Raw genomic sequence first — 17,055 nt, forward strand, 5'->3', positions numbered from 1 at the left:
ATAATGAAATACTCACATATACGCTGTCTGTCGGTCCGATTGTCAGCATGGACACTTGACGAATTTCTCAGAAACTCATCACAAAAAAACCCCAAACGGAGCGGGGCCCGCCCTCTGAGCCGCAGACTGTAGCTTACTGTTTCTCCTGCTCTTTTTCCCCTTCTTCTTTTTTGTTGTTATTTATTATTATTATTTATTCTAAAGAGCGCTACGAGCGTCCCTGGATATTCTCCGCAGTGAAATGTGCGCACATTGGTGATGCGCGGTGCGTTCAGACAGCTCCCACTGATAGACAGACACATCCAGCTGCCTTTCCGGCCTCTCCTTTACTCCACCCCTCCAACAAGCGTCACCCTGACAGTCAAAGCCCACCTGTCAATCTGCTGCTTTAATTGTTCACTGGGATGGCTTTCATTTCTACGCCGTCCTGTCCCCGCACGTAAACGCGGGAGAGGCGCGTATGCGAGTGGCCGATTTGTAAACTCGCACTTAAAGAACAGAATGAGAGCTGCCTCGGAAAGTTGACGTGCAGCCCACGCGTGTGAGAGAGAGATTTCTGAAAATCTAAATGAGATTTGGTTTTAATCGTTGCTGCTCCAGCGTTTTCCCAGTCACATTAAGTCAGTGAGGGTATAGTCGACAATGCGACGGTCCAATCCTGCTTTTTAATTTGCAAAATACATACAAATAAATACATAAAGAGAGAGAGAGAGATCTGCATATACAATCGCTAAAAATCAACAAAATAAACCTATTAGACTTTGTTGATCCCGCACATGGAGGATAATCTTTGCTGCACAGCGAAATCAAGCCTGACTGATTATTGGGATTATATCCTGAAACATCAATCACTAATAATAATAAACAGTGGGGCTTAAAAAAATCTTGATGGTAAATGACATTATAGCAAGTTTTTTTCTTTCTTTCTTGAATAATACATTTTATAACACTCCTTACTCACTTTTTATTCTCACTCCAGCACAAAATGTGTGCAGTGCAGATCAGCTCTTTGCTCTGTTTCAAAGTTTGCCCAAATGTGGTTATTTTCGGTGACCTCTTTAGTGGGACAAAGGAGGCTGTGGATCGATTCGTTACACCTTTTTAGTGAGGCTTCTGGTGAAGGGGAGGGGCTCTGAATCCACAAGAGGCTCCATTAATAGCCTACACTCCATCCTAAGTATTATCCACCATAAAGTGTTTATAAAGGGCACACAACTAGGCTAATGTTATCTTAAATGAGAGAGCATGATATATCCGTTTACGGCACACTGCTACAGAGGATAGTGAAGGAAGAGGAGAGGGAGAAAAAAATAAGTCTAAAGTTTGTTTTTTTTTATTACCGAGTGAAAGAGGGTGCGGTGATAATCACAACATAACTTGGATGGCATGAGAACTGGCTCAGTTCAGACTGGACCTTCTTCCAGCCATAGGACTTTAGGACACTATTCACCCAGCCTCACCGGCTCCTCCAGCTCGGGCTTTAACGGACCGGATCATTTACAAGAAACTGGATTACAAACTTTCTGCAAACCGCCCAGCCAGTTCCTGGTTTAACTGATTCTGGTGAGTTTCCTAAATTTACCCCTCCAGCCTCACGTTTCCACAGTGGACAGGTAACAAAGGGGGGGAAAAAGGCGTCTCCTCCTCAATGCGCACAGCAGCGAGGCTCCTCAGAAGATTTCTGCGTCTTTACGCGCGGTATTCTGGAGCCACTGCCTGTTCGCAAAGAACTGATAATGTGCGCAGAGAAGGTGTCTGAGGTCGCCTATTATGTGGTAAAAGAAATACCAAGTACCGCCCCAACATCTGTCTGTCCCTGTCTGTCAAAGCGGCCTGCCCGCTGATTGATGGAGCCGACTTACGTCACTAATATTTCCATCCCAAAGTCTGCAGACAGACAGAAAGACAGACAGACAGACAGAAAGACATACAGAAAGACAGGAGAGCTGCAGCTTACAAATGATTGCTCCTTGTCTTTGAGATGTTTTATTCAGATTCATGATCTATGTTTACTCATTCAGGCTGATCATATTCAGGCTTCATTTATTACAATTTTTAGTAAACAGTATTAAGGAAAGCCAAGGTGTAGCTTTAACTTTAATGCCTTATGTTGCAGCCTATGCTGGCTAACTTAAAATAAGAGTGAATACTTTTGGTGAATGTGAAGTGCTAGAATTTGTTTTTCTGTAAGGTAAATCTAGTACTACTGTAGATACGGCTGTGTTTAGAAAGGTAGTTATTACTGCAGTGCCTCATCCACAAAACAAAAACATTAGGGTTGGCTGTAATTGGGCCACGGGTGTAGATGTAAACTGCTTCACAGCTTCAGAGCTTACATTTTTTTATTACACAATTTATTTGACCAGTTTCAGTGATACGGAACAATATTAACCGTATAAAGTAGAATAAGAAAGATGTTCAGGTGCAATCAGACATTTTGGTTCACACTTCAGTGCTCATGGCAATCTATTCAGGAAAACGTAGAGGTCAGTGACTAAACATTAATAATAATATGAAGCCCCCTTCCGTCACAAATATGCAATATAAACAAGACTATACCGATGTATAATTCAGATTTTTTTTTGGTGTTAGTTTAGTGAGTAAGGCATCCTTTCTTCTAAAGGTTTTTAGGGGGGCAGAGATACAGCAGAGGAGCTTGTGCAGGATCTGATCCTGGGCCAGCAGGGGGGGACATGTGGCTCAAGAGGCAGGGGTAGTAACACTGCAATGGAATATCTGTACATGAGCAGGACTTATTCAGAAGGAGCACGCTCAAAAATGTCATCTTTTGGTACATTTCTTTCGCAGTCTTTTCTCTTTATTCTACGGTATTTTGCTCGTGTTCATTCAGTTTATTTCTTTCTCTTTTCGTCTTTGTCCCTGCTGTCTTTACTATGGCATATAAACTACTACTGTGAAAGTACACTCGCTGTCTTTCAGTGTGTGTTATTTGATGTGTATTTGAGAGTTGAATTGTATAGCATTCGCACACACACACACACACACACACACACACACACACACACACACACACACATACGCACACAGAGCCAACAGTTGGGCTTTTATTTTAAAAGGATTTCCATCAGATTTTATTTAAACTTTACAGCTGAAATAAGAAATATCCCGTTTGTACTGTGCTGCTGTATATTTACAATGTGTTCCTTCTACATGGACTACAAAAACGTTCACATTTTTTTTCAAACAGCCAGCCACATGTGATCAGGACATTATGATCCAGATTGCTTGCTACAGTAGTTACACTACGTGTGATGCAGCCACCCGTGTCCATGTGCATGTATGACAAAAGCCGAACACACAAATAGTTGTTTCCCACCACCCCCAACTTGTATACATGAAGCCCCTCTTCCACATACTGTGGCACAGTGACAGCATGATGACATGTTGTCCTGTTTCCTTCCCTCAGAGCGGGTGAGAACATCCATGTAGTCGTCATGTATATTTACATACATTATTCTTTTCTTTGTCTCTTTTTTTCTCGCTAGGTCTGACATTACCATCTAAACAGGAGCTGTTTAAAAGATCTACTGGATCGTACTGCAGGTTGTCAAATCAGGTGAGGGACCCTGTTTGAAAAAGACGATACTCTCAAACTGATAGGACCAAATAAGACCAAAAAACACTTTTTCTTTCCATGTAAATATTGTCACTGAGAATAACTTTGTGTGGTTCCCATATAGGAATAAAACAATAATATTGGGAAAGATATGCCACCAATGTACATGTACTCATAGCATATAAATAAAGTTTCATAGTGAGTGAGAAATATCATTAATACTATGTACAATAGAAATGTTCATGATAGCATGTATGTTTATTAACTGTAACACATTTCCCAGAATTACAATTACCACTGAGCTATATTTATATATTTATATTTTAAATAAATAAATAAAACCAAACTCATGCCTTGAAGTATGTGTGTTCCCATTTTGTTGAAATCATTAAACAAGTCCTGGTCACACATGCAACACAAAAAATGCAGCTTTAAAAATGTCTACCACAATAATTATTACCATAGTCTTCTTTTCCTGTTTCTTCCCCTTTGTCTTTTCTATCCTTCTCCTCATCATCACTACCACAGAGGGCATCACATGATCCTCTTTCTTTTTGAAAAAGAACCGATTCCACACCAAAATTACATAAAATGTGTGTGTCGGAGCCACACACTGAGGCATGATTTAATTCATTTACCTTCCATGTTTGACAACGATAAACTAGCTGAAAACCTGATTTAATGGAACTGTTTGCTGTGCAATAAAGATAAGTTTCTGTACTGACAAAGTATAAAGATTACTGCATACATATGATCCTTCAAATTGCTGCCCTTAGAGGTTCATTTGTCAACATATTTTATTTGGTAAAACAGAGGACATGTTTTGGCAAAGTATATCGACAAAACTCATGATGAGATAAACCAAGAATTTAATGCCCACCTCTTAATATTCATAAATAATTAATGTTGTATTGCAGATTTTGGCCTGTGGCTAACCACACAAGCTATTTTGCTGCCATAAACCTCCGATGTCAAAAGGTACGGGCTCCTCTGGCATGCAAGTACGAGAAGTGTACCACAAATTTGCTGTCAAGGGTCTGAGGTGTTTAACGTCTCTGTGATATGCTTCCTTTTTATATTTTAATGTTAGTTGTGTAGAGAGCTGCCACGGCGCCGGACTTTTACACTTATCCTTGGTGGACTGAAATAGAGCGTAATCTTTTCCCTTAATGTCATTCAAATAAGTTAACGTTTGGAATGATGAAGGCTTACAGCTTATGATAAAGCCTCTCTTCATAATCTTGAGTAATCTTCAATCAATGATAGGTCCTATCAGATTCCAGACACTCATTGACAGCCTGAATATAAGAATATATAATAAAAAATTAATAAAGAAGAGGCTCTAACTTTGACATGAGCCATATCTCCACATCTATCAGATAAGACTGCATAATTAAAATGCCAAGTGTGAGTATGGAGAGAGAGAGGGTTTTGATATTTTATAGAGATTTACTTTTCCACGACTTGTTTAATGTGTAGACTTAAAAAAACGGTATGTTGCTGTAGTTTTGACAATGCAATTAAAGGTTTGTAATCCCCATCTGAGCTTTTTTGATTTTGTCAGTTTGGACGAAGACTGTGATGAAATGCTGTGCGGCGGTGACAGATGCGAGTTTATTAAAGGATTGGAGTCTCACAGGCATTCAAGGTGTTATTTTATAGCAAGAGGAGAGGAAGCAACTTCAGCTTGTTTACATGAACTATGAAGTAATTGTTCAGCAGAATATATACAGAGCATCAGAAAGCATTTCCTCCGCTTTTTTCCCCTCTCTTTTAAACACAAGCTACACTATATTACCAACCACAGGCAAAACTCTATCTGAGATTTCCTGCTTTCTGGAACAACCTTGCAAAAATTCCTCACCAACTCGGCAAAAGAAAGTGACATATTTCACGTTTTCAAAATACCAGCCTTTCTGACATGCACACTCCTTCCCTCTCCTCCTCCCTTGCCTTTTGTTTTCTTTGACACGTGCACTCCAATTAGCATTTTTCAGCCATTAAGGAGGAGAGAGAAGCAGCCAAATGTTTGTCTCACCAAGCTCCTATTTCCGACAAGACTCTTTGAGCCCCTGTGGAAAAAAAAAAAAAAAAAATTCAGACAGACTCAATATTATCCTCAATGTTAACATGATCTTCTTCACATAACAATTACCAGTAGCTTTGTCTGGGAAACTGATGAGACAATGCAACCGCTAGCGTTTATGAGAGCCGTTGTCAGTCTGCATTTGGAGCAATTAAAATGATTAAAATTACTTTTTATGAGAGAACACAAGCAATAAGAATTATTTTCTTCCTTAGTGACATCCTGTAATCAGTTAAACATTTTCATTTTGTAAATATTTCCATTTATTAGATGAGGAATACATTGCCATGCCCAGTGTGACTTCTCAACACAGGGAGCTCCCTTATAACCTTTTGTGATAAAACACACAGCAATCTCTTAGGGATTACACGCAAAAACCTTCTCGTAATGTTCAGTTATACAGTGAGGCTACAGTTAGAAGTCGAGCTATTCAGCCATCATGTCAAATTAGTGCATCCTAATCTTCAGCTTTATTCCCGAAATTTAAATCTGCGGATCTCAAATTACAAAGAACCCTTGGCTGCAGAAATCTGTCATTGCTGCTGGTGTGCTGTACATTAAGGGAGAAAACGCTCTTAAAAAGGTGCTTTTCTGACATTAAAAAGACTTGTGTGCACAGCGCATGTCGATCCGTGTAGTTTGAGGCATATATTTATGAATAGGAACCTTTAATTAGGGCTTGTGTTTCCTCCCTAGTCACATTGAGGGATGGTCCTCGCCGACATTCATTAATGATAATCACCAAGAGCGATGGCATAGCTACAGGCCAAGTCTCAGGGGACCCGACACTTGAAAAGAAGCATTAAATTACACAGAGGGACTCTTTAATTGCAAAAAGGAAAATATATAGCCATCATTGTTAAATATGATCTTTTGTAAGCCTTTACTGGTTCAAGGATTTGTGTAAGGCTTTCTTATCCTCAAACTCTTTCAAAGGAATCTAGAGCCACTGCGATAATACACCACAGGGCCCTTTTTTAAAAACACTTCATTTTATCCCTCTTGGTTTTCTTTATTGCAAGCCAAGCAAAAACTGTGAATATATCACAATTTGCATTTTGTTGTAAATTCAGATTCAACGTGGAATTCAAATGCAAGTCGCAAATCAAACGGGTCGTACATTAACACTTTCTAAAAGTTGCGCATGACTTAAAAATAAATGTGAAGAAGATGTAAATGAGCAAATCTCAATTGAGTTTAGGCCCGAAATCTACTCATCCTCAATTTATATTAACCATGCAGTGGTCAAAATTACAGCCTCATCAAGACTGTGTTAGATTAGAGCACACTTACACTGATCGATGCAGAAGGGAACCAGCTACACAACTTTTGGAAATCTATCTCCATCCATCAATACTTTCTTAAAAACATACAAAAAGGATCAGAACGATCAGCATTCACTGCACTGTTGCCACGAACGGTGTTCACACGTGTGGGTCTCAGGCCAATATGATAGTTCTGTTCTGTTTTAAGTGGAAGGAGCCGCTGCCACCAGTATACTTATTTAATTAGGAAAGATTTATGATTCCATTACAGGATGAATTGGAAACGCTGTCTGGCAGCCATTTTTAAGTTTGTTTGAGAACATGAAAGCAGATACACTGGACTTATAACATACCTTTTATTTGCATTTACCTATTTGTTTATTATCTATGCTAGTTTGTATTTCTTCTTTATGTTTTACCCATTGTTTAACTCATTTATTTTACTTACAATTATGAATATATTTATTAAATGTTATTTGTCTTCTTGTCTGGCTGAAAGGGATAAAACATTTGTTTTATATGTTGTATGTACTGTTGTTTGTTAATGAAAGGATCTTGATCAAAAAAGTTGTGCATGAACACACACATACACACATTTGTACTCACACACACCCAAACTCCTGACCTAATTGCTCAGTCTCACTCAACTAATTAATCACAGCTGACTTAACATGGTGACAAGGTTAGGTAGGTGACATTCTCCAAAAATCCCTCTTTCTGCCTCCTCTCTCTCTCTCTCTCTCTCTCTCTCTCTCTCTCTCTCTCTCTGCTTTTCTCTTTCCAGCCTTCCTTATTCCTTTTGTTGGTTTGTTCTTTCTTTATCTCTATCTCTTTATATTATTTCTTTGCTTCGTTCCATTTCTTTTTATCATTTCTTTCTTTTTTCAATTTTTCTACCTTATTCTCGCTCTTCTTTCTTACTTCCCATTCCACATTTTCTTTCTCTTTCTTTACTTCATTTCCCATCAGATGATGTCTACCTTAAATCCAAATGGAGAGCATAACTTGGCCCACATCTATTTTTACCTGTTATTGGGGGGAGGGGGCGGGTGGGTGGTGGTGGGGGGTGCTTTACTGAGGTGAGAGTGGGCATGCTGGGAAAGAAGGAGGGTTAGAGGCGGGGTCACAATGCTTCATTAATCAAAAAGAATGACACTCATGTCGTCCCTGACAACCATCCTGCCACCCGTACGTCTGTTCCCCTCCTCCTTCATCCCACTCAAACAGGACAACTTTAGTGACGGGGAGGGTGAAGAGAAGAGAGAACGAGAGAGACGAAGGGGGGTGAGCGAACTTTATTAATCAAGCATCTCAGATTAATTGTTATGAAGTGTCACCCATAAATTCTCCATTTGGATTTAATAATCTTGGAGGTAGACTTAACAATCTCTGTCGTGATTTGAGTTTTATTGAAGAGGCTGCAGAGAGAGAGAGAGAGAAAGAAAGAGAGAGGGAGAGACAGAGAGGGAGAGAGATGCAGTGACACAAATAGCTTCTCAGCGGACAGTCCCTCTCCGCATGACAGTTATGAAATACAATTATCAGCGAGATCTGCTTAAGAATTCATCAACTGCACCCCTGCCTTCCAAGGAGAGAAGGGAAAAAAATCCTACATACAAAGCAAGTCTTAACTGATAAGACTTCTCTTTTCCCTGCAGCCCTTAAACTATCATTTCAATTTTTCTCTGTCTCCGACATGTTAAGTCACTGTAAAGGTAAGGTACGCATATTGCTTTGAAAGGCCCCTGTGCATTATATTAAAGCATAAATCATTAGGTAATCAGGGAATATGGCAAATGACACACCACATGCAAATCAGCAAGATAGTGAGTAGTTTGTTTGAAATGTATTACCCGTTGGTTTGCATCAGGGTCAATAATAGCAGTTAATCTGCCTGTGCAGTGAAAATATACTGTCACTGAATTGTACAACACCCTGTCAGCTCTCAAAAGTAACAGAATCATAAAACGCAAATGATTTCAATCAATTGTCGTCTAATTGCAGTCATATCTTTTGAAATGAACGAGGAACGGCCACTATGTAGGTTGACAGTATGCATAAAATTAGCATAGCTTTGCATATTGCACTGCCATTAATGTTAGTTTTATTGGAGGCTCTGGTTTTCCTGCTTTTGTTGCCATTGTCTTAAAGGAACAAGGACAAAACAGTCCATTTGATAGTTATAGAAATGGTTTTACTCAACTATCATTAAGACACTTTAACAAAATGGGGCTAATTTCTACCTCAAAGTGCGGCATGTGGCCTTCTTTCTATCTGAGAACAATATTTTGTCTGACTCAGGAAAGCTGTTTCTTAAGAAAAGTAATCTGCCCAGTGAGGATGGGTTGACAAAAGACAGATCTGAGGGATAGAAAACGACTCCGTCTTTGTTCAGAATAATAATGGAAAGTCTTTATGTGACAATTTTGGGGGAAATGCTGGAGAAGCTTGTTAAACATGTGCCTTTAACTACACGCTCCCCTCCGCCAGATATCATCCTGATCAATGGCGCTGCAGCTCTGTGAAAAATGACGATCGCTGGAGCCGCTGTAAATGTTTTAGCTATCAACACTGCTTCATCCCCCGTCAGCCAACACCATAGCCAATCTTTCACTGACACTACATCGTGGCCTCGCCCTGGTTAAATCCAAGCCCATCTTCTCCCATCAGTAATTGCAGTTGTCTGCTTGTGATGTGTGACTTCTGAACGATTCCTTCACTTTAGGCTCATCTGTTTTAGTGAGTCAGGAGCACTAATTCAATGAGATGGTGGAGAAATGTTCAAATAATGTTGTGACACTTGAGCACTGCAGGAGGCCGGACTACAGGCAACCCCTTGGTGTGTTTACATGCGCTGTAATAATGTGATTAAGACCAGAGGAAAGCAACACAAATTACTACATCTGTCATGTTAACTCTTTAAGTTATATTATATGTATTAAGGTCGTAATCAGAATGTGTGAAACTTGATTAACAGAGCATGATTACACATCTCTCTTTCAAATTACTCTAGTCATTTTTATGCTGTTTACTCTTGTAAATGATATAAAAATCCCAAGTGATGTGTTTGAAGGAAGGGCATCAACTATCACTGCACAGTTTTTTAAATTCAAGTCCCTGCATTTTCTGTTATATTTGTTTTCCTTATAATACTTCAAGCTTCCTCAGATTTAGTTAACTATGAAACAAGTAATATAAACGTGTGTTATTAAATAAGCAAGCTACTGTATGTTTATGCCATATACCTTTAATTTGGTTGTTTATGTATGTACAAATGTACTGATAGCTTGAATCAACAGAAAAGACGATCATTAGGAAGGTTTCTATCCGCCTGTTTTTAGACATATTTTGACTTTGTGCATAAAAAGAGTGGAAATGACAAAGAATTGAAAAGCAAAAGATATTGCTAAAAAGTTTGAATATTTAACTGAGGCAGAAAAGTTGACATACTGGAAAAGAGAAGACTCAATAAAACTGGAGAGAAACACAATTTCTCAACTACACTTTGAAGTTGCTTCAGTGTCACAAAATTAAATACAAGGATACAAATATCTTCATTTGAAAAATACAAAAGCAACACAGATTTATTTTTCCACAGTGATTTGTAATGGCTTGACAACGAACAAATGATGTTGTCCTGCAGATAGGGGCATCAGATCCGAAAACAGATCTTTGTTCTAAAGGGTTCTTACAAACAACGTACTTTGTCATTTAATTCGAGAGACTTTGTGTGTGTGGATAACTCTGATTGTTCTTCCTGTTTATGTTGTCAATTTCATGCTCACAGAGCAAACCAATTTCCGATTGGGATAAACAATTAATGTCCCATAGTTGTTGCAAGCAAACAATAATTCATTTTTATTTTGCCTACGTTTGTATTGTAGGTATGTTTTCATTAGTGTATAATCACCTGAGAATAAGAATACCATAGAACATGGGGGAGGCAACCTGTGGCTCCGGAGACATTACCCGGCACCTTTTCCTCTATATCTTGCTGAACCTCAATAGTGGTGGCCAACTACTCTTGAGTCTCCGCAGCCAGGCTAGCTATGGATTCCAAATCAGAAAAAAGAAAAGTCTCAGAGAATAGAGAATAGAGAATTTAATAGTGCATGGACAGATTCCTCATCTTTCACCACAAACGCTACTGCGCTATCAGTATGCGTGATCTCTCTGTGTGTTACGGCTCCAGACAAAATGTTTTTCTTTTGGCAAAAAATGGCTAATTTGAAAGTAACGGTTGCTGGCCCCTGCCTCAGAATGAGCCATTTCTATCTACAGAGGGAGCGGGTCCTCTTCCACGGAGGTTGCCATGTTGAATATTGTCATATTTCTAGACATGGCCTTTTTTGTTTTTCATGGCCATCATACACTTGAAATGGGAGGGTGAGGCAAGGGCACTGTAATCTGCAACTTCAAAGCTAGATGCCACTAAATCCTACACACTGAACCTTTAAAACATTTTATGGAACTATTTTAATAACAATGTTTTGCCTCATCACACCTACAAATCAAAATTTGAACAGTATGATACATTGTTTTGACTGAATAAGAAAAAAATAGAAGATCCAACTCTCCACCCCACTGCCCCCTCCGTTCATTGCGTCTGCCCCAGTGGTCAAGGACACCCATATCAGTGAACGTCAGGGTAGGCCCCATCCATCAGAGGACTATGGGTAATGGAATCAACCGGTGACAATGATCATCAGCACTGCAAACAATGGCCCATAAACATCCCTTGACAAGTGGTCAAATGCGAGAAAGGCGAGGTGGGGGTTGGGCAAGGGTTTGAGGGATTGTATGTGAGCGTGTGTGTGTGTGTGTGTGTGTGTGTGTGTGTGTGTGTGTGTATGTGTTTATGTGTGTGCGTCCACATGTGTGAGTCAGTCAGACAGAGAGAGAGAGAGAGAGAGAGAGAGGCTGTAACACGAGGTGAAACAGTGCTGCAGAGTAGCAGAGAAATGGTGAGGAAGATATCTCCCTGGGGATGATGTTGTGGGCCAACATGCTACCTCTGAAAACAAATGTCCCCCGTGGGTCGGAGTTCAGACATGCCTCAGCTCATTTTAAGAGCTCGCTTCCCCTACTTTCTCTCTATCTTCCCCTTTTCTCATTCCTTTTAAGATGAGTTTTTATCTGCGCTTTGTTTTATCAGATCACTTGCAGCAGTGAGGCCCACAGATAACTGGAGAGAAAGAATTGTATATACACCTTTGCCCGCTTTTTTTTATTAAAATTTTCATTCAGGAAGGAAATTGCGAAAATGAAAACTTCGAACCCGGATAAAACACTTGTATTTCAAGCCTAAAATTGCTTGCTCCTGCCAAAATACTCTTAAGTAAAATGTGTCCAATCATTGTTTCCCTTTCCCTCTCAGTCAGTGCTGAATGAAACCCAATTAGAGAGAAGTTGAGGATTTCAAAGAAAGCAGAAAGTAGATTTTTTTTCTCTCTTCGTGTTAAGTTTCCATGGCAAGAAGTAGTTGTTGCCTTTGTCAAGCTGGGTGTTTCGTCACTCCATTTTTGTGTCAGCTGGTTTCTGTCTCTGTAGTATACGCACACATGCTCGCACACACACACACACACACACACACACACACACACACACACCAGTTTAATTAGCCATCATTTGTCTCAGCTTTCCCTCTTTTCCGCTGTTTATCCAAACGTCAGGAATGACACTGGCCAATTAGTGCAACGAAATAGTTTAACCCCTTTCTAACACTTGGAACAGTACAAACCAAGTGGGATATTTGCTTGGAGCTCAAGGACTGGTGTGTTGCATCCACGTGTCGGCGTGTACGTGTGTGTTGGAGGTGGGTTCAAACTGCGAATGACAATTCAGAGCGGATGTTTAGTAAAGATATTTTTGTGGTTTTTTGTCTATTATTAGGTCAATATTATTTGTGCAATTTTATTTCAGGCTCATCACACAAAAGAGGGCTTTGTTACTGTCACAGAACATGTGTGATAGGGTGATAGAGAGAATCATTATTTTATGTTTTGTCATTAGTGGCAGACTAAATTGACCCTAAGATTGGCTCGCACTTCAAAAATCCAGAAATCCAGGGCAACAGCTGGATAATGGGTGCCGTAGTGATTTACTAATTGTCTTCAGGATTCAAATTAATAATTGGCAAAGCTTTAGCTGAAGTGCACATCTAAGTGCTCTTTGTCGTTCACTTGTATCTTCAGAAAAAGGCAGCTCAGACGATATCATTAACAGTCTCTCCAAATTGAAACAGTCATCAAGAGTGTCTTTAAATGTCTCCCGAAGCTTTTTGTTGAGTGCAAATGACATCTCGCTCATTTTGCTGGTGGCTACATGACTGATGTGCTGAATAAGAAAGTCCGTTTTGACGCTTTTGAAGGCTGCGGGTTTGAAGTATATGATTCTGAAGTGCCAGCATATGCTTAGCGAGATAAGTAATTTGACACACAGACATCACAGCCAGCAAATCTTTCGTCTGGCTGCCTTGAGTGTCCACGTCGGGCGCTTTTTCAAGAACACTTTACAACTGTCACAACTGACTGTCAGCGTGCAAATGACACACGCAAACGAGCTCATTTTGAACACAGATTAAGACAGCTGTCTTATCAAAACATATAAATTCATCCGGACTAAAAATACCATTAATTTTTATCTCCGGCATTTTAAAAAATAATTTGCTATTTAAGAACCAAAGAATCCTCCTTTTTAGTATTGGTTTGTTCATTAGAGTAATTAAATTAACTACTCATCCTCGGGAGAGAAACTAGATTTAAAGCAGGAGTCACTGAAAGCAGCACAGCAATAACACAGCCGTTCAGATGACAGAAAAGCTTCCCCTGCTGTCATTTCTCCCTCTGACTAAGACATTTGACCGAGCTACCTAACATAAAGACACTACTGCACACAAATAAAGACACAGTACATACATGCTTACACACAATCACATGCGCACACACACGCCAGCCGGGGAGGAAGGGGAGGGGGGTGGGGGGTGGGGGGTCAGAGCTGCAAACGAAGTCGCTGACATTGTGGCACTTCTTTGGCAGCGTTGTGCAGGTGTCGTCTGCACACAGGCTTCTGAATAAATGGATCTGAAATGATTTACCTAGGGTATCTGCCACCTGAGCACAGACACACACACACACACACACACACACACACACACACATATAACACAAGCTTCTTCCCTCCCTCCCTGTTGTTCATACTGAGACGCTGACGCAGAGATACACCAAGAGGGAAAAGAGAGAAATCTGGCAGAGCAGCATCCTATTGTGTCGTCCTGAGTCACATTATCTGACAAACGCAGAGATTTACCAATGCGAGTTTCATCATACAGTTTAGACTCATTTTTGTGATTTGAGTTTGATCATACCTATTTGTTTTCAGACATAATGGGAAAATATGACTGAGGTCACGCTAAGAATAGCCAATTCCCTGACCTCGGCTTCTCCAGCGACGTCTGCGGCATTATCGGGTGAAATATCCACTATTTCATGCTAACAACAAGAGACGTCTGTACAGAGGCAGCAGCACACAGGACGACTGGCTCAGGGCAAGACATCCGGATCACAGCGGCTTTTGTCACCTACAAGCCACTTGCAATCATCCTGGAGAAGAGTGCATGTCTTTGTTTTTGTGATAAAAGTGCAATGTATATGAGTTAATAAATCCGTATGTGTGCTGTTTTTGTTTGAACTGTATATATAAAGCTTTGACTTTCTGTGTTGTTTCATTCTAACACGATCGTTCGAAGAGTATTAACCTATAACTTTGTTGAAGATGTTTGTTAAATACTGTAACAATGAATTAATTAAACAATGAGACAAGAGATGCAGTTTTTACTTTTTTGGAGAGAATTGTTAATTTCACAAGGTTAAGGTAGCACACACACGAGCATTTGTGATACATCACAATAACAGGGCTTTCACACCACATCGCGCAGAGCAAGCCATTATTTCCAATGGAGAGAGCAGCTGTGTGAGCCGCAGTGGCATGCACTTAACAAATTTTTCAATTTTGCAGCCAAAGTTCAAGTAAATTTAACTTTTAGTCCCAGACTAGGCTTACCTCCACAGTGGACATCCAACGGGAGTCTGTCATTAACAGGACACAAAGTTATGACCAATTTCACTGAAGAGAAAACCAGAGAAAGTCGTAATTTTGTGCATCTCTATCCAATTCTGCTCTTGCTTGCTTCTCAATTCTCCTGGGACATGAGCGTTTTTATTCAAATAAAGCAGAAAAGATCAGAGAGGATAGGTACACACCAGGTTAGAAAAATGCTAAGATGTAGAGGTATAAACAATAAAAATATAAATTATTTTTATTGTTTATACCTCTACATTTTAGCATTTTTCTTTCGGATCATTGCACACAAATAATAAATAAGTAATAACTGAATTAAAATAAAACAGCAAATCATCTGATTATTAGGTTAGTATAATTCCAGTTAACCTCTGTACGATTACTGTATGTGCTGTGATTCATTATAGTGCAGCCCATTCCATGAAAAAGTTTTGATTGGTTCCTACCAAACGTCTGCCACTGAAATTTGTAACGCTTGCTCAATGGAACCTTACGTGGATAACTTCATGATAAACTTATCTCTGAACATAACAGATTTTAGCTGTCACATTTAAATGGTTTGAAATATTGAATATTTTTCGGCATCTAATTAAACAAGAACTCCACAATTTATAACAACTGTTTGGTCTTTCATTCAAAACAGACTTTACATATTCTGATAGTTACCAAGGATACAAATCCTCACCACTGTCATTTTTTGAGTCAAATGTAGTGAGTGTTACACTATTAGAAAGTGGCAGAATACAGTGGAATATTTTACTCAATATAAATTACATACCCAGGAGAACTGTTTTTACTGCCCTGATCCGGGTACACAGAGGGTTAATAGTTTGACTGTCCAGCTCTGATGGGAGACACGTCCCCAGCAGATGGGCAAAAACTTGACACTAACGCAAAGGAGAAAAACAACAAAGTCAAGAGGTGAAAAATGGAGGCATCAGAGAGATACATCATCATCCCACCTCTATGACACTCTGTAGGGCCTGACCTTACCAGGCTGCTGGGTTGTCAGAGTGGCGTAATCAAGTAGTAGGCAGAGCTGCCAGACCTGCCCTGGTCTGAGAACATGCACAGCCCTGACTTCATCAGTCCAGCTGATACGTGTGCATAAAGAGTGTTTTTAAAAAGAGGCCATTTCACCTTTTCCTTCATATTCAGTTTCGGGTTGTTTTTCACACAGTGGAGACAGGTCAAATAGAAAAGTGAAGTGTGAGTTATTTTGTCTAGACTGAATAAATAAGCAAAGTGAAAATTCAGTGACATACTTGTACAAATATTTTTAATTCAGTTTAACTTGCACATGGTCACTTACTAAAAAAACAAGGAGTAATACTTTGACATTCTGTAAAATGGCCTTTTGGTTAATTTTGATATATTTTTAAATAAAACAAATATCTTGCCTTAAAGGTCTACTGTGTAACACTTAGGAGGATCTATAGGCGAAATGGAATATAATATTCATAACCATGTTTTCATTGGTGTATAATTACCTGGAAAAAATAAATGGTGTCTTTTTGTTACCTTATAATGAGGTGTTTTTATCCTCTGCCACAGAGTCTGGCACGTTTCTACAGTAGCCCAGAATGGACAAACCAAACAGTGGCTCTAGATACAGCCTTTCGCATTTTTCTACAAGTTTTGCTGCAAATGTAGCTTCTCCTTTGTGCTTCGTTGAGTCAGGGGGTTTCCCCTTTGGTTGTTTGGTTGCAATCGTAAATCTCTCCTTTAACACTTAAATTGGCAATGTCCTCTACTCTGGGCTGTACTAAAAGACAGGTTAGTAGGTGCAGCTTCAATACAATGCTTACAAATAAGATTAAGTGGATGTGGTACTGGCTCTATCACCATAAACCAGTTGGGAGTACATCTTTTACAGTATCGGCTCCAATGACAAAAGCTGCTGGTTTCGGATGGTTCAAAAATGTCAACAAAATCTGAGTAAGCCACAATTGTACTCTCCTAGTGTACTGTCCACTCAGACATGTTATCTCACTAAATCATGTACTGTGATCACAGAAATACTAATGACAATGTTACACACACACACA

At 39.6% G+C, this 17,055-nt stretch overlaps 1 protein-coding gene and 1 long non-coding RNA gene across 2 annotated transcripts in view; one reads left to right on the forward strand and one right to left on the reverse strand.

Annotated features, from left to right (window-relative positions):
- tshz1 (teashirt zinc finger homeobox 1) overlaps positions 1 to 356 on the reverse strand; it is a 30,168-nt gene extending 29,812 nt beyond the window's left edge. Inside the window, exon 1 of the mRNA XM_051390411.1 lies at positions 17 to 356. The gene's annotated coding sequence lies outside the window, so the exon portion shown is untranslated. The remainder of the gene's footprint in view (positions 1 to 16) is intronic.
- A 194-nt stretch (positions 357 to 550) lies between these two features.
- Positions 551 to 14,750, forward strand: LOC127357870 (uncharacterized). The gene is made up of 3 exons (XR_007882324.1): positions 551 to 1,563; positions 3,507 to 3,577; positions 14,309 to 14,750. It is a non-coding gene; the product is annotated as an uncharacterized LOC127357870 (long non-coding RNA).
- The last annotated feature ends 2,305 nt before the right edge of the window (positions 14,751 to 17,055 follow it).

The sequence above is a fragment of the Dicentrarchus labrax genome, unplaced genomic scaffold, assembly GCF_905237075.1.
Source record: "Dicentrarchus labrax unplaced genomic scaffold, dlabrax2021, whole genome shotgun sequence".
In the NCBI taxonomy this organism is placed as follows: Eukaryota; Metazoa; Chordata; class Actinopteri; family Moronidae; genus Dicentrarchus; species Dicentrarchus labrax.